At 39.1% G+C, this 22,554-nt stretch overlaps 1 protein-coding gene across 1 annotated transcript in view; it reads right to left on the bottom strand.

Annotated features, from left to right (window-relative positions):
- PRKAR1B (protein kinase cAMP-dependent type I regulatory subunit beta) overlaps window positions 1-22,554 on the bottom strand; it is an 807,144-nt gene that overhangs the window by 413,741 nt on the left and 370,849 nt on the right. The window lies entirely within an intron of this gene.

Genomic DNA, 22,554 nt, shown 5'->3' with positions numbered 1-22,554 from the left:
TAACATAACTGGTCTGTGAATGTTTACCACTCCTGTCAGAGGGTACAAGAAAAGGCGAACTTCAAGATGGCGGCGCCCAGTACAAAAATGCAAATGCAGTACTTCACCAGCCAGCACCTGTAAAGGGTTAAAATAAGACATCTACAAGCACAGGAGGGAACAGCACGGTTAGTAGTAACCATATTATGTTGAAGTTCTGTCCAGCAGTTTAATGTATATATCAAAATATCTTGAATTTTAAAAAATGAGGTAAAAGTAATCAAATTAAATCTAACAAGAAGTGTATGATTGTATAAAACTGATTGGCTGATCTAGATAAACTTTTTATTTAGCACAAGAACACCCATTAATTAAATATAAATATAAATATATATATATACGGTATATATATACACATACATACATACATATACACACACACACACTAACATAGTACATTATTAATTGTTCTCTTTTAGATGGAACAGAGGTTCCTACATTTTCCCTTTAACGCAAAGCATAAATAGTTAAGTAAAGAAGGTTATCATCTGCGTTTAAGAGAAATGCTTTGAGCTGAGGCGCCCCTCTCTGTCTGCTGGGGAACTAAAGCTGAACAGGAATAAAAGAATCATTGTAATATTTATGCAGATCAACAATTTGACATAAGGAACCATTTCTAAGGACGTCACCTTTCCCTGTTACCTTGAGGCGTGTCAGGGCTTTCATCCGAAAGAAAATCTTCAAATTAATTTTAATAAGGACACAGCTGACAATTAAAGAGAATGTGAGAGCTGTAGCCTAAAGGAACATTGTACATTTTAATAAAGATGGAGAACTAGAGGGAAATATTCAACAAAAAAACTAGAGATGCAATATGTAAATGAACATAAAACCCAATTTTGTTCATGATTATAAACATCATACAATTAAAAAAAAACCTTTCCAAATTACTTCAATTACCAACTTTGCTTCATTCTCTTAGTGTCTTTTGTTAAAGGAACAGCAATGCTAACTGATCTGTCTGAATCATCAAAACTGAATTTTAACTTTACTGTTCCTTTAATGTCTTCCTTGAATGTCTTCATATATTAGATAATATAAGTATTCTTACTTATTTATTTCCTCATATTGATTTTTGTTTCTCTTATTTATTTATTCATAGCTACTACTACTTGGCAGGGTCACCATCAGGGGGTAACAGGGGTGACTTCTTTCAGGGGCCCAATGGGCCAGGGGGCCCCATGAGGCAAGAACAACTTAATTTTGGCAGCCACCAGAGGGTACTACAGCAGAGTGCTATTGAGTGTGGGAAATGTTATTACAAGGAGTAAAGCATTAGCATTTGAGAGGATTTCTGAGTGTGCACTAAACTACTATGCACAGTGTGAGACAGACTTGGCACTTAAGTTTGTACAGTGTGTGCCTGAGTCAAAGGGCAGATCACTTTTATTTGCAGAGGAGGTAGGACTTAGTTAGTAAATATTTTTTATTTCTTTGTGCAATTTCAGATTGTAACTTCAGTGTGGTAGTAGTTGTATGGTGGGTCCAGCGGTCCCTAAAAAACAGAATTTATGTTTACCTGATAAATTACTTTCTCCAACGGTGTGTCCGGTCCACAGCGTCATCCTTACTTGTGGGATATTCTCTTCCCCAACAGGAAATGGCAAAGAGCCCAGCAAAGCTGGTCACATGATCCCTCCTAGGCTCCGCCTACCCCAGTCATTCGACCGACGTTAAGGAGGAATATTTGCATAGGAGAAACCATATGGTACCGTGGTGACTGTAGTTAAAGAAAATAAATATCAGACCTGATTAAAAAAACCAGGGCGGGCCGTGGACCGGACACACCGTTGGAGAAAGTAATTTATCAGGTAAACATAAATTCTGTTTTCTCCAACATAGGTGTGTCCGGTCCACGGCGTCATCCTTACTTGTGGGAACCAATACCAAAGCTTTAGGACACGGATGAAGGGAGGGAGCAAATCAGGTCACCTAAATGGAAGGCACCACGGCTTGCAAAACCTTTCTCCCAAAAATAGCCTCAGAAGAAGCAAAAGTATCAAACTTGTAAAATTTGGTAAAAGTGTGCAGTGAAGACCAAGTCGCTGCCCTACATATCTGATCAACAGAAGCCTCGTTCTTGAAGGCCCATGTGGAAGCCACAGCCCCAGTGGAATGAGCTGTGATTCTTTCGGGAGGCTGCCGTCCTGCAGTCTCGTAAGCCAATCTGATGATGCTTTTAATCCAAAAGGAGAGAGAGGTAGAAGTTGCTTTTTGACCTCTCCTTTTACCGGAGTAAACAACAAACAAGGAAGATGTTTGTCTAAAATCCTTTGTAGCATCTAAATAGAATTTTAGAGCGCGAACAACATCCAAATTGTGCAACAAACGTTCCTTCTTTGAAACTGGTTTCGGACACAGAGAAGGTACGATAATCTCCTGGTTAATGTTTTTGTTAGAAACAACTTTTGGAAGAAAACCAGGTTTAGTACGTAAAACCACCTTATCTGCATGGAACACCAGATAAGGAGGAGAACACTGCAGAGCAGATAATTCTGAAACTCTTCTAGCAGAAGAAATTGCAACTAAAAACAAAACTTTCCAAGATAATAACTTAATATCAACGGAATGTAAGGGTTCAAACGGAACCCCCTGAAGAACTGAAAGAACTAAATTGAGACTCCAAGGAGGAGTCAAAGGTTTGTAAACAGGCTTAATTCTAACCAGAGCCTGAACAAAAGCTTGAACATCTGGCACAGCTGCCAGCTTTTTGTGAAGTAACACAGACAAGGCAGAAATCTGTCCCTTCAGGGAACTTGCAGATAACCCTTTTTCTAATCCGTCTTGAAGGAAGGCTAAAATCTTAGGAATCTTAACCTTGTCCCAAGGGAATCCTTTAGATTCACACCAACAGATATATTTTTTCCAAATCTTGTGGTAAATCTTTCTAGTTACAGGCTTTCTGGCCTGAACAAGAGTATCAATAACAGAATCTGAGAATCCTCGCTTCGATAGAATCAAGCGTTCAATCTCCAAGCAGTCAGCTGGAGTGAAACCAGATTCGGATGTTCGAACGGACCCTGAACAAGAAGGTCTCGTCTCAAAGGTAGCTTCCAAGGTGGAGCCGATGACATATTCACCAGATCTGCATACCAAGTCCTGCGTGGCCACGCAGGAGCTATCAAGATCACCGACGCCCTCTCCTGATTGATCCTGGCTACCAGCCTGGGGATGAGAGGAAACGGCGGGAACACATAAGCTAGTTTGAAGGTCCAAGGTGCTACTAGTGCATCCACTAGAGCCGCCTTGGGATCCCTGGATCTGGACCCGTAGCAAGGAACTTTGCAGTTCTGACGAGAGGCCATTAGATCCATGTCTGGAATGCCCCACCGCTGGGTGACTTGGGCAAAGATTTCCGGATGGAGTTCCCACTCCCCCGGATGCAATGTCTGACGACTCAGAAAATCCGCTTCCCAATTTTCCACTCCTGGGATGTGGATAGCAGACAGGTGGCAGGAGTGAGACTCCGCCCATAGAATGATTTTGGTCACTTCTTCCATCGCTAGGGAACTCCTTGTTCCCCCCTGATGGTTGATGTACGCAACAGTCGTCATGTTGTCTGATTGAAACCGTATGAACTTGGTCCTCGCTAGCTGAGGCCAAGCCTTGAGAGCATTGAATATCGCTCTCAGCTCCAGAATATTTATCGGTAGAAGAGATTCTTCCCGAGACCAAAGACCCTGAGCTTTCAGGGATCCCCAGACCGCGCCCCAGCCCATCAGACTGGCGTCGGTCGTGACAATGACCCACTCTGGTCTGCGGAACGTCATCCCTTGTGACAGATTGTCCAGGGACAGCCACCAACGGAGTGAGTCTCTGGTCCTCTGATTTACTTGTATCTTCGGAGACAAGTCTGTATAGTCCCCATTCCACTGACTGAGCATGCACAGTTGTAATGGTCTTAGATGAATGCGCGCAAAAGGAACTATGTCCATTGCCGCTACCATCAACCCGATCACTTCCATGCACTGAGCTATGGAAGGAAGAGGAACGGAATGAAGTATCCGACAAGAGTCTAGAAGTTTTGTTTTTCTGGCCTCTGTTAGAAAGATCCTCATTTCTAAGGAGTCTATAATTGTTCCCAAGAAGGGAACCCTTGTTGACGGGGATAGAGAACTCTTTTCCACGTTCACTTTCCAGCCGTGAGATCTGAGAAAGGCCAGGACGATGTCCGTGTGAGCCTTTGCTTGAGGAAGGGACGACGCTTGAATCAGAATGTCGTCCAGGTAAGGTACTACTGCAATGCCCCTTGGTCTTAGCACCGCTAGAAGGGACCCTAGTACCTTTGTGAAAATCCTTGGAGCAGTGGCTAATCCGAAAGGAAGCGCCACGAACTGGTAATGTTTGTCCAGGAATGCGAACCTTAGGAACCGATGATGTTCCTTGTGGATAGGAATATGTAGATACGCATCCTTTAAATCCACCGTGGTCATGAATTGACCTTCCTGGATGGAAGGAAGAATAGTTCGAATGGTTTCCATCTTGAACGATGGAACCTTGAGAAACTTGTTTAAGATCTTGAGATCTAAGATTGGTCTGAACGTTCCCTCTTTTTTGGGAACTATGAACAGATTGGAGTAGAACCCTATCCCTTGTTCTCTTAGTGGAACAGGATGAATCACTCCCATTTTTAACAGGTCTTCTACACAATGTAAGAACGCCTGTCTTTTTATGTGGTCTGAAGACAACTGAGACCTGTGGAACCTCCCCCTTGGGGGAAGTCCCTTGAATTCCAGAAGATAACCCTGGGAGACTATTTCTAGCGCCCAAGGATCCAGAACATCTCTTGCCCAAGCCTGAGCGAAGAGAGAGAGTCTGCCCCCCACCAGATCCGGTCCCGGATCGGGGGCCAATATTTCATGCTGTCTTGGTAGCAGTGGCAGGTTTCTTGGCCTGCTTTCCCTTATTCCAGCCTTGCATTGGTCTCCAAGCTGGCTTGGCTTGAGAAGTATTACCCTCTTGCTTAGAGGACGTAGCACTTTGGGCTGGTCCGTTTTTACGAAAGGGACGAAAATTAGGTCTATTTTTCGCCTTGAAAGGCCGATCCTGAGGAAGGGCGTGGCCCTTACCCCCAGTGATATCAGAGATAATCTCTTTCAAGTCAGGGCCAAACAGCGTTTTCCCCTTGAAAGGAATGTTTAGTAGCTTGTTCTTGGAAGACGCATCAGCCGACCAAGATTTCAACCAAAGCGCTCTGCGCGCCACAATAGCAAACCCAGAATTCTTAGCCGCTAACCTAGCCAATTGCAAAGTGGCGTCTAGGGTGAAAGAATTAGCCAATTTGAGAGCATTGATTCTGTCCATAATCTCCTCATAAGGAGGAGAATCACTATCGAGCGCCTTTATCAGCTCATCAAACCAGAAACATGCGGCTGTAGTGACAGGGACAATGCATGAAATTGGTTGTAGAAGGTAACCCTGCTGAACAAACATCTTTTTAAGCAAACCTTCTAATTTTTTATCCATAGGATCTTTGAAAGCACAACTATCCTCTATGGGTATAGTGGTGCGTTTGTTTAAAGTAGAAACCGCTCCCTCGACCTTGGGGACTGTCTGCCATAAGTCCTTTCTGGGGTCGACCATAGGAAACAATTTTTTAAATATGGGGGGAGGGACGAAAGGAATACCGGGCCTTTCCCATTCTTTATTAACAATGTCCGCCACCCGCTTGGGTATAGGAAAAGCTTCTGGGAGCCCCGGCACCTCTAGGAACTTGTCCATTTTACATAGTTTCTCTGGGATGACCAACTTTTCACAATCATCCAGAGTGGATAATACCTCCTTAAGCAGAATGCGGAGATGTTCCAACTTAAATTTAAATGCAATTACATCAGGTTCAGCCTGTTGAGAAATGTTCCCTGAATCAGTAATTTCTCCCTCAGACAAAACCTCCCTGGCCCCCTCAGATTGGGTTAGGGGCCCTTCAGAGATATTAATATCAGCGTCGTCATGCTCTTCAGTAACTAAAACAGAGCAGCCACGCTTACGCTGACAAGGGTTCATTTTGGCTAAAATGTTTTTGACAGAATTATCCATTACAGCCGTTAATTGTTGCATAGTAAGGAGTATTGGCGCGCTAGATGTACTAGGGGCCTCCTGAGTGGGCAAGACTCGTGTAGACGAAGGAGGGAATGATGCAGTACCATGCTTACTCCCCTCACTTGAGGAATCATCTTGGGCATCATTGTCATTATCACATAAATCACATTTATTTAAATGAACAGGAATTCTGGCTTCCCCACATTCAGAACACAGTCTATCTGGTAGTTCAGACATGTTAAACAGGCATAAACTTGATAATAAAGTACAAAAAACGTTTTAAAATAAAACCGTTACTGTCACTTTAAATTTTAAACTGAACACACTTTATTACTGCAATTGCGAAAAGACATGAAGGAATTGTACAAAATTCACCAAATTTTCACCACAGTGTCTTAAAGCCTTAAAAGTATTGCACACCAAATTTGGAAGCTTTAACCCTTAAAATAACGGAACCGGAGCCGTTTTAACACTTTAACCCCTTTACAGTCCCTGGTATCTGCTTTGCTGAGACCCAACCAAACCCAAAGGGGAATACGATACCAAATGACGCCTTCAGAAAGTCTTTTCTAAGTATCAGAGCTCCTCTCACATGCGACTGCATGCCATGCTTCTCAAAAACAAGTGCGCCACACCGGCGCGAAAATGAGGCTCTGCTTATGCTTTGGGAAAGCCCCTAAGAAATAAGGTGTCTAATACAGTGCCTGCCGATATTATAATATCAATATACCCAGATAAAATGATTCCTCAAGGCTAAATATGTGTTAATAATGAATCGATTTAGCCCAGAAAAGTCTACAGTCTTAATAAGCCCTTGTGAAGCCCTTATTTACCATCGTAATAAACATGGCTTACCGGATCCCATAGGGAAAATGACAGCTTCCAGCATTACATCGTCTTGTTAGAATGTGTCATACCTCAAGCAGCAAGAGACTGCACACTGTTCCCCCAACTGAAGTTAATTGCTCTCAACAGTCCTGTGTGGAACAGCCATGGATTTTAGTTACGGTTGCTAAAATCATTTTCCTCATACAAACAGAAATCTTCATCTCTTTTCTGTTTCTGAGTAAATAGTACATACCAGCACTATTTCAAAATAACAAACTCTTGATTGAATAATAAAAACTACAGTTAAACACTAAAAAACTCTAAGCCATCTCCGTGGAGATGTTGCCTGTACAACGGCAAAGAGAATGACTGGAGTAGGCGGAGCCTAGGAGGGATCATGTGACCAGCTTTGCTGGGCTCTTTGCCATTTCCTGTTGGGGAAGAGAATATCCCACAAGTAAGGATGACGCCGTGGACCGGACACACCTATGTTGGAGAAACACATTTTTTTAGCAATATGCAGCAGTGTACTTATGATTATTTGACAATGCTGTAGAAATTCTATATTTAAAGCCATGCAGAAATGTTTCATCCTCAATACACAAATGGTAGGTGGCCTTTTGGCAGATAGGAGTTTTGTTTTTTATTAATATATATTTTTTAATTACATTCCAGTTCACTGCCCCTTTATGCAAGGACTTTCTAGATGCAAGGAGGCATTTTATCTAAGATTTTTACAGCTGCATAAAATGTTTTACTCTCAGACTAAGATTGCTCAGTTTTGAAATGACACAGGTTAACTTAACACTGTTCAGTTTACACTACATCTGACTTCATTTTGAAATACATAAAAACAAGCCTAAATCCTGCATTTAACCAGATCTAATGGTATGAGACTGAGTACCACAGCTTATGGTTCCAACAAGACCATATAGAGTACAGCATTTTCAAAATCCATAAGTACAGCTGACAGATGGGAACATTTGTACACCATATTTGAATAGGGAAAAACAAACAAACGTGTCAACCTTTCAAAAGTACTTTTCTTCATCTAGCCATCTACCCAAATCATTAATGTACAATTTTGAATTCACATAATTATTTTTGTTTGCACATTTACAAATATGAGTCTTTAAAAAGTGATCTCTTAATTTCTGCAATTTTTTTTATCATGCATGTCACACACTGTTGATTTAGGGGATGCAATGTGCAGAAATGTTACCTTCTGTGAGTATTTCTGTGGGTGTCTGTGTTTATGTCTTTGTACTTTTGTTTGTGTCTCTATGAGTGTGTATGTATTTTTTTTTCTGTGATTCTATCTGTGAGGGTGGGTGTGTATGTCTTTGTGCATTTTCTGTGGATGTCTGTGAGGGTGTGTGAGTATGTCTTTGTGCTTTTTCTATGGGTGTCTCTGTGAGACTGTGTGTATGTATATCTTTGTGTATTTTCTCTGGATGCCTCTGTGAGGGTGGGTGTGTATGTCTTTGTGTGTTTTCTGTGGATGTCTCTGTGATGGTGGGTGTGTGTATGTGTGTTTTCTGTGGGTGTCTCTGTGAGGGTGTGTGTATGTCTGTGCATTTTCTGTGGGTGTCTCTGTGAGAGTGTGTGTATGTCTGTGTGTTTTCTGTGAATGTCTCAGTGAGGGTGTGTGTGTATGTATGTATTTGTGTGTTTTCTGTGGTTGTCTGTGTGTGTGTGTGTGTGTGTGTGTGTATGTCTTTGTGTGTTTTCTGTGGGTGTCTCTGTGTGTGTGTATGTCTTTGTGTGTTTTCTGAGGCTGTCTCTGTCAGTGTTTCCTTGGGTGTATGTGCAAGTTTGTGTTTGAGTTTGTGTGTGTGTGTCCATTGTCTGTTCCTTTTTAGGACATTTTGACCTTACTACTGATTATTTACATCTTTCTACAGACTTTGAGACTAATGAGACCTTTCCGGAAGTCACCAATCCACCATTTAACCTTTCAATTATTGTTTAGGCAGTTCAGGGCCCTTCCTTTCAGCCACTGCATGCTGTTGTCATCATTTAGTTGGCATCTTCCTTGACAAAAAGATAATCAGAACTCCATATTTTGTTTTGTAAATCTCCTTTTTTGACAAAACTGTAGTCTACCTCATTACTTGTCAGGTTAATGTAAACAAGTGCTGAGTGTCTGTTTGGGTGTCTGAGTGTGTTTCGTTGCGTGTCTGCTAGAGTGTCTATATGTGAATCCTTATGTGTGAGTGTGTGTTTCAGTGTATGAGTGGGTCTGTGTGTTTCTGTGTTTGTGTGTTACTACCTTTACAACATTTCCAAGTTTGACTACACTTAAGAATAAAGTGCATATACGTTTTAGTCACTTGGTCAAAAATTACACATGTCAAAGGGGGCCCCAAAATTTCTAGTGGCGGCCCTGCTACTTGGCACTTGTGCCAATTTCTTTCTTTATGCAATACCCTTTTTTCCAGTTATACTCCTTTTTAAAAGCCACAGTTCACTGCTGCTCATGATCATTATATTATTTTCTGAACCAATCAGGAGAGGAATAGACACATAGCCGCTTATCACTGGCCTTCTTAATAATGTTGCCATTGAGTGTTAGCGAAATATAAAAAAAGCTTCCTATACCTCAACACAGTCAGTGAAGGGGGTAAATAAATTCTGTTTTTGTGTGTTGCTGGCAGCTATAAAGGTTAATGTATTGATTTCTATGCTACTGGCAGCCAATGGGTAAAATGACTGCTCAGCTGTGACAAATATACATGTGGGATCGAGTGGGGGGCAAAGGTAGTGCGTTTTTGGGGGGCATTGTGTCCAGTCACTGACAGATTGACAAGAATTTTTGTAGATGACAGCTGGCATCCCTCCTGCTCAGAACTAGCTAAGCAACGTATAGGTTGAACTCAATGGACTTCTGTCTTTTTTCAACCTCATCTACTGTGTTAATATGTAACTATATAACGTGGTAAGTTCAAGGTTCAAGCTTAACTATGTGTTTAACGTTTTTGGGAGGGTTAAACAAATAGACACATATTACAAGTGGAACTAAACTAATAGCGCTTGGTGCATAATTTAGCTCTCAGCCTTGTGCTATCAATACCGCACCATACTATCCAACATGATAACTGTATCATACACCATACTATACGACATGAATACTGTATTGTGCACCGTATTATCCAACATGATTACTGTATCGTGCACCATTCTATCCAACATGATTACTGTATCATGCACTGTATTATCCAACATTAATACTGTATTGTGCACCATATTATCCAACATGGATACTGTATTGTGCACATACTATCTAACATAAATACTGTATTGTGCACCGTACTATCCGACATGCTTACTGTATTGTGCACCATACTATCCAACATGATTACTGTATCGTGCACCATACTATCCAACATGATTACTGTATCGTGCACTGTACTATCCAACATGATTACTGTATCGTGCATCATACTATCCAACATGATTACTGTATCGTGCACTGTACTATCCAACATGATTACTGTATTGTGCACTATTCTATCCAACATGATTACTGTATCATGCACCATATTATCCAACATGAATACTGTATTGTGCACCATACTATCCAACATAAATACTTTATCGTGCACTGTACTATCTGACATGATTACTGTATTGTGCATTGTACTAACATGATTACTGTATTGTGCACTAAACTATCCAACATGAATACTGTATCGTGCACTGTACTATCCAACATGAATACTGTATCGTGCATCATACTATCCAACATGAATACTGTATCGTGGATCGTACTAGCTAACATGATTACTGTATCAAACACCATAATATCCAACATTAATACTGTATCATGCACCATACTAGCCAACATAAATACTGTATCATACGCCATAATATCCAACATGAATACTGTATCATACACCATACTATCTAACATGAATTCTGTATCATACACCATAATAGCCAACATGAATACTGTATCATGCACCATGATATCCAACATAAATACTGTATTGTGCACCATGATATCCAACATGAATACTTTATTGCACACCATACTATCAAACATGAATACTGCATTGCACACCATACTATCCAACATGAATACTGTATTGTGTATTATAATATACAATATAAATACTGCATCATGCACCATACTATGCAACATGAATACTGTACTATTCAACATGAATACTGTATCATGCACCATACTATCCAACATGAATTCTGTATCATACACCATAATAGCCAACATGAATACTGTATCATGCACCATGATATCCAACATGAATACTGTATTGTGCACCATGATATCCAACATGAATACTGAATTACACACCATACTATCCAACTAGAATACTGCATTGCACACCATACTATCCAACATGAATACTGTATTGTGTATTATAATATACAATATAAATACTGCATCATGCACCATACTATGCAACATGAATACTGTATTGTGCACCATAATATCCAACATAGAGAACAGAGAGAAACATGTTGTCTGGCAAAGGAAAGAATGGGGACTGTAGCAGAAGTCTTTAAGTGCTGCATCTGGCTCAGCAATAATCTAGATGATTTGTGCAACTGTTTTGTTAAGCAATAAAAGCAGAAATGATATTAAGTCAGTTAGAGAATGATAGTGCAACTCTTCCACATGGTTAGATTAATAGGGAAAGTTATATTTTAGTGGTACACAGGATAATATACTCTATAGTTAACACTCTTGGGGAAAAGCATTTTTCTAAAAAATAAAGAATGAAATGTCAAAATACTGCTCAATCAGTCACATCAGCAAGACAAAAGGCAGACTATTTTCACACAAAAAATTCAATAGCATCTAATTTTCTATAGTGACATAATAAAACAATAATTAAAGGTTTTTATTTTTTAATTATTTTCAAATGCGATCAGCAATCAAATACCTATCTGCTCAATTAAATATATTTATTCCTACTCAAATACCTATTTTCCCAGTCAATCGTCCCAATCAAATACCCATCTTTTCCATTGATCTTCCCAATAAAATACCTATCTTCTTACTGAAATACCTAATCTTCCCATTCAAATACCTATCTTCCTTCTCAAATATATATCTTCCCAATCAAATACCCATCTTCCTGCTCAAATATATATCTTCCCAATCAAATACCCATCTTCCTGCTCAAATATATATCTTCCCAATCAAATACCCATCTTCCTACTCAAATATATATCTTCCCAATCAAAAATACCTCTTCTCCATTAATCTTTACAATCAAATATTTATCTTCCTACTCAAATGCCTAATCTTCCCAATCAAATGCCTATCTCCCTACTCAAATATATATCTTCCCAATCAATAGCCTAAAAAAAACCCTATCCTTTCCATTATTTTTCACAATCAAATGCCTATCTTCCTACTCAACTACCTAATCTTCCCAATGAAATACCTATCTTCTTACTCAAATACCTATCTTACCAATCAATAGCCTCAATCAAGTACCTATCTTCTTCATTATTTTTCACAATCAAATACCTATCTTCCTACTCAAATACCTAATCTTCCCAATCAAATACCCATCTTCTCCACTGGTCTTCACAATCAAATATATATCTTCCTACTCAAACACATAATCTTCCCAATCAAATTTGTATATTCCTAATAAGCCATGTAGCTTCCATATCAAATAACTTTCCAATCTAATATATATATTTCAAACATCTACATATTTACTCAAACAGCTTCCTAATTAAATACCTAGCTATCTTTGTGGTATATTTTAATTATTTCCAAAATTTAACCAAATGATTTATCAAAAATATTTCCATAGACTTAAATTGGGAATTTTGTAGACGGAAGTCCTGATAAATTTGTCCCCTAGAGCATAGGAACAGTGTATCAGAAAGTAATCAAAATAACAGTGGGAAAGGCCATTATTCATTGAACAATCAACAAAGAAAGAAAAAAAAAAGAAAATTAGAATATACCTAAATTAAAATGGAATTTAACACTTAAAGGATTTTCATTTTCTTGCATATCAGTGTCCAAATGTTTACTTTTTTCTATAACATGCTGTATAGTGATTGGTTCAGTGGGATGTGAGCAAAATATAAGACAAGGAAGGTAGCTGGGCTTTGAGAAAAAGCCTGCGACTGCTGAACATCTGCAAATTGAGGAGTGCACAGATCTGCAAACGGCCTATGCATGTATACAGGTCCACATAGGTAATAAATGGACATTGTACTCTACACTTTAATTTGTTTTCAATGGTCCATTTTACCTGCTGGGGTGTGTTACTTAATATTTTGCAAACATTTTCTTTACCTTTTCTGTTATTTGAGATTTTACCTGTTGAAACTGTCACCTATATTGAAAATATGAATACAAATATATTCTTTCTAGAAAAGCTATGTAACCGGGAGACAAAAGCACTAAATAACATCCCATTAGGGGGTGGGAAAAAGAGATAATTTTGTATCTGCAATACTTTGAATTTCAATGCCTAACTATTCGTCTGTGTGAAATAACATAAGCAGGTCTGCTTTACCTGCAGGCTCAGTCTATTTATATAGGCACAACCATGAGAAGCATAGGTGATTTTAATTAGCAAAAAACGCTATTTCAAATACAAAAATAAAAACAAATAAATAATTTCCCATACATTTAGGGGGAAATTACTCAAGGTTGCAGGTGGACACATGTGCCACTTGTGTTGCAGCATCACGCTTATGCAAAAGCAGCTTTATAAATGTTTTCCTTAATAATCTACAGTAGGTATAACAAGCCATTTGAAATAAAGGTTTAATGGAAGAAGCACTTTATCAAGTTGTAGCCCATGCTCTAAAGGTTTCTAGTAATTCTTCTAACCCTATATATTTATATCCCTTCACTTTATTTATCAACCTGTGGTTCACAAGGACACATGAGATTGTCCCTCTAGTAACTCATATACAATGCACCCTAAGAAAAAATAAGAACAAGCTTTTAAACCTAAGAAAAATGAAGTTACAACATAATGGTGTTCATTACATTACAATGACTAAAGAATTTATTTCTTCAACATTAAAAAATATATATTATCTGCATAATATTCTCAGGCTGATCTTTGCTTTGAATGCATCACTATGTCAAGCATTTATGTAGTGCCGAATGCCCCTTTAAGAGGCATCATTTGTTCTGTTAATTTGTTATGGCAATGGGGGTATCTGGCTAAATATTCTATTTGCAGGAATCCACTGAATAAAACTAATAAAGTGACACCTCCTCAATTAGATTCAGTCCAGTATATTAAAGTGATGGGGGAACATGTATATGACTATAGGCAGAAGTGACTCAGGGCAATCTGATTCCCGAAACGGACCTTGCTAAAGATTTCTTGTATAATTTGCCTTTTGAGTGTTGGGGAGGTATGGGAGAGAGACATTTCTTGTTTTTCTCTCTTATTTATTTTGTGCGCAGATGCAACTCACTTTATTTTTTACTTATATTCACATAATCCACCACATTTTTGTCCCTTAACAATCCTTTTTTAACCTTTTGTATTTACAACATAATTCTAGAATTTCATACTTATGCTTAAAGGGATACTAAACCCAAATGTTTCCTTTTGTGATTCAGATAGAGCATGCTATTTTAGGGGGCTTAGTAATTTAATTATTTGTATTGTGGGCTTTGGTGGTTTAGGGGTTAATACTTTGATAGGTTTATTGTGGTGTGGGTTTGATGGGGGATTTAGGGGTTAATACTTTAATAGGTAGCTTGTGTTGTTAGCTTCGGCAGTTTAGGGGTTAATACTTTAATAGGTAGTTTGCGTTGTGGTTTAATGGCGGATTTAGGAGTTAATAGTTTGATTAGGCTTATTGCGTTGTGGGGGCGTTGGTGGTTTAGGGGTTAATACTTTTTAATGAGTTCCGATGTGGGTTTGATGGCAGATATAGGGGTTTTACGTGTCGGGCTTATTTTTGGGAGGCGTGTTAGACGTTTACTGGAGATTTGATATTTTTTATTTACTTTTCTTAAGCGCAGGCAGTTTCTATGGCACTTTATAAGCTGCCGGTGCGTTATATGTAATAGCCCAATGTGCGAGGTGAAATTACGGCGGCACGGTTTGCAGCGCTGAAGCCTAAAGCCTGCGCCGTATATGTAATCTCACCCCTACTCTTTAGTTCTCTACAGATATATGCAATATGCTTAAATGGAAAGCAAATGTTTGAATATGTTCCATCTTTAAAAACTGATTTTTCTTAAATGATTCTGTCTTTATAGTACAAAGAAGGAGAGACAAGATCAAAGAGATATTTTAATCTAATCTGAAATAATAAAGGAGAACACCTGCTGCTTGAATCTGTGAAGCACTACAGTGTTATGAATCTGTTCAATTCTCCCTTCATGTCCCGTCAGACTGACTGAAGGAATAGATAATTCTTTTTTGGCAATAACTTTAAAAATATCCAAACATCAAAAAAGTATAACACAAATACACCTGTTTGATTTAAATCTCATTTAGGGGGAAAACATTTTTTTTTCCTTATACAACTCTTTTTACCCAGCAACTGTGCATTACACATTTTCATTTCAATGTTACAAATAAAACTATCCTAGACATTAACACTATGGTACCCACTGACTACAAAAGCAGTGTGTGGCACAACGCACCAGATAAATATAGAGATTTTAGAGAATGCTCAGGACCCCCATAAAGGTAGAATAAGTCAATGGTCAATTTAAATTTAAGGGGCCCTTGTCATTTATAAAGTGACCCCTTAGATTTCTCACAAGAATGTGTCTATATAATACTTTCTGTGACTTATGTTACTGGAGCTAAGCAATAGGTGTTAAGGTTGAATTACGGCCTCCAAAAGATGTTTGGTGCTTTAACTTTAATCACAGCTCACAATCGGCTAGATTACGAGTTTTGCGGTACGGCTTTTAACGCTGAAAAATTGGCCATTACGCTGGAATGGCAAGGAACGCATATTACGAATTGTGTTTTGCGATGTGGGGGGGGGGCTGGCAGTTTAGGGGTTAATCATTTTATTTAGTGGCAGTGATGTTGGGGAGCGGCGGAATAGGGGGTTAATAACTTTTATTAGTGTCGGCATTGTCGGGAGTGGCGGATTAGGGGTTAATAACTTTATTTAGGTGTCGTCGATGTCGGGGAGGCGGATTAGGGGTGTTTTGCCTTGGGGTTATGTTATTTTGTTTTCCCCATAGACATCAATGGGGTTGCGTTACGGAGATTTTTCATTCTACACTTCAGGTTTTTTTCTAACACTCTCCATTGATGTCTATGGGGGAAAGCGTGCACGAGCACGTCAAATCAGCCCTTGGATTTTGTGCGGTATGGAGCTTAGTGCAACCATATCGAAGAGCACAAGGAGGCTTTTTAGTATCTCGTAATGGCAGCCAGGGCCGCCATCAGGGGGTGACAGGGGTGACTCCTGTCAGGGGCCCAATAGGCTAGGAGGGCCCCATGAGGCAAGAACTAAAAAAAAAAAAAAAAAAATTTTTTTTTTTTTTTTTTTTTAAATTTTGGCAGCCACCAGTGGGTACTACAGCAGAGTGCTAATTGAGCATGGGAAATGTTATTACAAGGAGTAAAGTATTAGCATTTGAGAGGATTTCTGAGTGTGCACTAAACCACTATGCACAGTGTGAGACAGACTTGGCACTTTGTTTGTACAGTGTGTGCCTGAGTCAGACGGCTGATCACTTTCATTTGCAGAGGAGGTAGGAATTACTTAGCAAATGTTTTTTATTTCTTTGTGCAATTTAAGATTGTAACTACAGTGTGGTAGTAGTTGTATGGTGGGGCCAGGGGTCCATAAAAACACATTTTTTTAGCAGCAGTGTATTTATGATTATTTGACAATGCTGTAGAAATTCTATATTTAAAACCATGCAGAAATGTTTCCTCCTCAATACACAAATGATATATATTACATTACAGTTTACTACCCCTTTATGCAAGGACTTTCCAGATACAAGGAGGCATTTTATCTAAGATTTTTACATCTGCATAACATGTTATACTCTCAGACTAAGATTGCTCAGTGTTTGAAATGAGAAAGGTTAACTTAAAACTGTTCAGTTTACACTACAGCTGACTTAATTTTGAAATGCATACCAACAAACTTAAATCCTGCATTTAACCAGATCTAATGGTATGGGTACCACAGCTTATGGTTCCACCAAGACCATATAGAGTAACGCATTTTCAAAATCCACAAGTACAGCTGACAGATGGGAACATTTGTACACTATATTTGAAGTGGTGCTCTTGGTTGGGGAAAATGGTGAAAATATCAAACAAACATATGTCAACCTTCTAAAAGTACTTTTCTTCATCTAGCCATCTAACCAGATCATTAATGTAAAATTTTGAATTCACAGAATTATTTTTGTTTGTACATTTACAAATATGATTCTTTAAAAAGTGATCTCTTAATTTCTGCATTTTTTTATCATGCATGTCACACACTGTTGATTAAGGGGATGCAAGGTGCATAAATGTTTCCTCCTGTGAGTGTTTCTGTGGGTGTCTGTGTTTATGTCTTTGTGCTTTGGTTTGTGTCTCTATGAGTGTCTATGTATTCTTTTTCTGTTGGTATCTCTGTGAGGGTGGGTGTGTATGTCCTTGTGCATTTTCTTTGGATGTCTGTGAGGGTGTGTGCATATGTCTTTGATCTTTTTCTATGGGTGTCTCTGTGAGAGTGGGCATGTGTTTGTCTTTGTGTATTTTCTCTGGATGCCTCTGTGAGGGTGGGTGTGGATGTCTGTGTTTTCTGTGGATGTCTCTGTGAGGGTGTGTGTGTGTATGTATGTCTGTGTTTTCTGTGGATGTCTCTGTGAGGGTGTGCATTTTCTGTGGGTGTCTCTGTGAGGGTGTGTGTATGTCTTTGTGTGTTTTCTGTGGATGTCTCAGTCAGGGTGTGTGTATGTATGTCTTTCTGTGTTTTATGTGGTTGTCTTTATGTGTGTGTATGTCTTTGTGTGTTTTCTGTTGGTGTCTCTGTCTGTGTGTGTGTGTATGTCTTTGTGTGTTTTCTGAGGCTGTCTCTGTTGGTGTTTCCTTGGGTGTATGTGCAAGTTTAAGTTTGTGTGTGTGTGTCCATTGTCTGTTCCTTTTTAGGACATTTTGACCTTAATACTGATTATTCACATCTTTCTAAAGAATTTGAGTCGTCACTAATCTACCATTTAACCTTTAAATTATTGTTTAGGCAGTTCAGGGCCCTTCCTTTCAGCCACTGCATGCTGTTGTCATCATTTAGTTGGCATCTTCCTTTACAAAAAGATAATCAGAACTCCATATTTTGTTTTCTAAATCTCCTTTTTTTACAAAACTGTAGTTTACCTCATTACTTGTCAGGTCAATGTAAACAAGTGCTGAGTGTCTGTTTGGGTGTCTGTGTCTGAGTTTCTTTGCGAGTCTGCTAGAGTGTCTATATTTGAATCCTTATGTGTGAGTGTGTGTGTGTTTCAGTGTATGTTACTACCTTTACAACATTTCCAAGTTTAAATAGACACTTAAGAATAAAGTGCATATATACGTTTTAGTCGCTTGGTCAAACATTGCACATGTCAAAGGAGGGGGGGGGGGCCTGATCAATAATTAAGTCAGGGGCCCCAAAATTTCTAGTGGCGGCCCTGATGGCAGCACTCGTAATCTAGGCGAATCACTTTAAACCACAGTGACACACTTTGTGACAGGTTCATAAATTCACTACCAGCTTATTTCTATTTTTTATGCATTTAAAGGACAATTGAACAGTACAGTAGAACGGCGTAATCAACAAAATGCATGATATAAAGACAATGCAATAATACTTAGGGTTCAATAATCTAAAGCTTTCTGAGAAGTCTAGTCAATATTGTGAGGTCCCTCAAATAATTACAGAAAGAAGTGTGTTCCTAAATTGCAAAACAATACAATATTTTGCTAATTAAATTACATTTTTAAATACTTTAAAACATTTATAGTGTATGCAGATTTCCTCGTGTAAATATGTAGACATGTCTAGATGTAGGAGGGCACACACAGGACTTGTATTTAAGTAAAGAACAGTGCAATTTTATTTTCAAATTTGTTTCACATTAATTTTAAATGTCAAAGTTTCGACCCATTTATGGGTCTTCTTCAAGACAATTATGATCTGAAAAAAAAAAAAAAAATATACTAATGGAATCTAAGTGAACAATACAACATACAAAATACTAAACACATATTACAAGTTAAATACAACAGTGACAACCCTTCACCACAGAAAAGATACACACTAGCTCACACCTGAGCTCATTATATTAAAAACCAAGGAAGGAAGAAAGGGTCAATGCTGTCATACTATAGCACCTAATAACAGCTACCATTTGAGCACATCATATGTGAGGGCCACTCTCACTATAGACAATAGTGCTTACGTGCTAACTGTATAGAAAATGATACACCTACTCATGCTAGATCAGTACCAGTTCAAAAGATATGGACAAAACAACCAGTCATAAAAAAGGAGAAATCACATATGTGTGCATAACCATACAACTAAACATTACATAGTCATCCGTCCAGGGTAATAGTTCATGTTTAACACCCCACATGTGTAAAGGAATAATCCGTATTCATGTCCTACACAGAACAAACAACTTGTATGCACCATACATAGAATCTCACAAATACAGACCCTTCATAAGACATGTAAGACATCTATCTGATCTCAGAACACATATGAAAAGAGCAGAATGTGATCAATCACACAAGTACTTCCCAGCATATAGTCCCTGTGTAGATAGCCACTAATCGGATAGAATACCCTTAATTAAAGGCTAACAATCTAGCTAAGCGATACACATAAGTAGAAAGAAAAATAAGATAGATCACATACATACCGCCAACCAAATAGTCCCTGAGGTAATACCCTTAATCTAAAAACAGATTCACCAAACCTAATCAGAGAATAACAGACTAGATTACATAACATATCAGAGCTTATATACACATCAATGGTTAGCAAGGTGCGAACTCAACAAAACAATACAGTGCGTACTCACAACAACATTCAAGCCGGACTCCCAACTGAGCAGTGATACCGGAAGAGACCAATACAGCATATACATAGAGCAACCAATATAAGCAACAGCCAATAATCACGGCGCATGAACACCCACCCATAAAACAAATAGTTCCATATAAGTACACCTCATACACACCCCCTGGTAAGGCGATCACAACATAGCAGTCACAATAAAACAGGATAAATACCGGATATCAGAGCTTATATACATATCACTAGTTAGCAAGGTGCAGTAAACCCGACAAAACAATACAGTACTTACTATTGTAATGCAGCATACATTACTTGCAACAGCGTGCAAACCGGACTCCCAACAGAGCAGCGGTATCAGTGATACCGGAAATGACCAATCTGGCATTTAAATGGAGCAACCAATGTAAGCAACAGCAAATCATCAGGGCGCATGAACACACACCCATAAAACATAGAGTCCTGTATAACCACACCTCATACACCTCCCCTGGTTAGGAGATCACAGCATAACAATCATAATAAAGCAGGGTAAACACTGGAGCGTAAATGTACACTCAGAGTAAACAATCTAAAACATACAATTGATGCATAACGGCTGCCTCAGATTACGTGACCAACAGAAAATTATGAAACTGTAATGCCATACAGAAAGGATGCATAGAGCATACCTAACACTACCTCAGCCAGCTCAAAAAAGTAAAACTAAGTCTCATGTAGCAACGTCTAACAGGCATAACCCTATGGACCAGGACGGGAGAGTGAATAATTAGTCCCAGCGAACAGTGACAAATACACCTAACCTCTTGTACTGACCACAAACCGCATAACCAACTGAGGGGGACATCAGAAGTTGGCAGGTGCAATCCCTTACACATCACTCGCACCATCTAATAGGCTAGACTCCCAACCCTGTACAGCAGATACTATAGGTAAACTAATACCACTCATAACCATCTAAACCACAACCAGCCAGTCCGCAAGACCATGAGGATAACCACACTGCTAAAGAGCCACCTATTACAGACATAGGATAAGGGGATTGCCCTATTAGGGATCAGAAGATCACAACCTGATACCAACACAGTGAACTACTGAAAGAATGGGGGCCATGAGTCATTGTATAACAAACTGGAATGTTCAAAATAACAGGGAATACCCAAATAATGGCAGAGACAGAAAACCAATCAAGGCCACAATCCATTCTCATATACGGTATTAGTTGGGAGGAATGATATATGCCTAGAGGGAACATGAGGGTACCCAAAGAAGAAAGTGACAAAAGAACAACATAATTAATATTAGTGATCAAGTATTTATAATGATGGCCCATGCTCAGTTGGAACACTTCAATAAAATAGAGCATAGTCAATGCTGGCATTCAGGCCAACTGGAGTAAGAATGTCCAGCCTGTGTATCCCATTGAGCTTCACATTACAATAATCCCCGATTCCCATCACCACCTCGTTTTAAGGGGGCCACTTTATCAATCAGCATGGCCCTGAGTGATGAGATGGAGTGTTGTTTTTCGAGGAAGTGCCTTGCCACAGGCTGGTCCGAGTGTCCCTCTTTTAAGGCAATTCTAATTGCACTCTTGTGGTTAGCAAGTCTTTCGTGAAAAGTAGTACTGGTCTTGCCAATATAATAACGTCCACAAGGACAGGACAATAAATATACCACAAAGTCCGAGGTGCAGGTGAGCCAATGTCTGATCCAATAGGTCTTAGTTGTTCCTGGATGGTGGAACTTCTGGGTGCTACAGGTCACAGAGCTGCCACATTTGTAGTAGCAATTTTTCACTTTTTGGAGCATTCTTCCAAGGATCAGTCTTCATTAGCAAAGATTTCAGGCTACGACCACTCCTGTGGACCAACCTCAGAGGTGGCTTATCCTTAAAGGGTAGAGATCTATCACCTCTGATCAGGGGTCAGTTTCTGTTGATAACCTCTCTCAGTAATGAAGTGAATCAGGGCTTCACCCATGTCATTGATCTGTTTCTGCTTTCTTTGGACCAAACTATTATGATCATACTGTATCACCTCTTCCAAGATTTCATGAAGCATATTCGGATTATATCCTCTGTTCAAGAACTTCGTTCTCATCTCATCGAGTTGCACCATCCTCCGGTCTACTTCAGAATTGTTGCGTATGACACTCATAAACTGCAATTTCACAATCCCCCTCTTGAATTGTAATGGATGGTAACTGTTAAACTGTAACAGGTTATTTCTGTCAGTAGATTTAGAATATAAGGTTGTTTTTAACTGACAAGTATCATCTGATTTGTATATGCATAGGTCCAGAAAGTGTATTTTTTCAGGACTCATTTCACTTTTGAACTTGACTGCTGTCTCTGATGTGTTCAGGCTGTCAATCCAATTTCCAAGTTCATCAACAGCACCTACCCAGATTACAAAGAGGTCATCAATGTACCGTTGGTATAGGAGGACATTGGAATTTTTAGAACTAAATACGTACTTGTTCTCAAATCATGCCATGAACAGGTTGGCATATGAGGGGGCCAGACTCAACCCCATGGCCGCCCCAATCAGCTGGAGGTAGAAGGTGTCCTCAAATCTGAAGTAATTATGGGTTAAACTCATCGTCAGCCAATCCAAGAGCACTTCAATGGGAGGACCCATA

The sequence above is a fragment of the Bombina bombina genome, chromosome 11, assembly GCF_027579735.1.
Source record: "Bombina bombina isolate aBomBom1 chromosome 11, aBomBom1.pri, whole genome shotgun sequence".
Taxonomy (NCBI): Eukaryota; Metazoa; Chordata; class Amphibia; order Anura; family Bombinatoridae; genus Bombina; species Bombina bombina.
The sequence above is the reverse complement of the archived record's forward strand: the minus strand, read 5'-3'. Positions and strand labels throughout refer to the sequence as shown.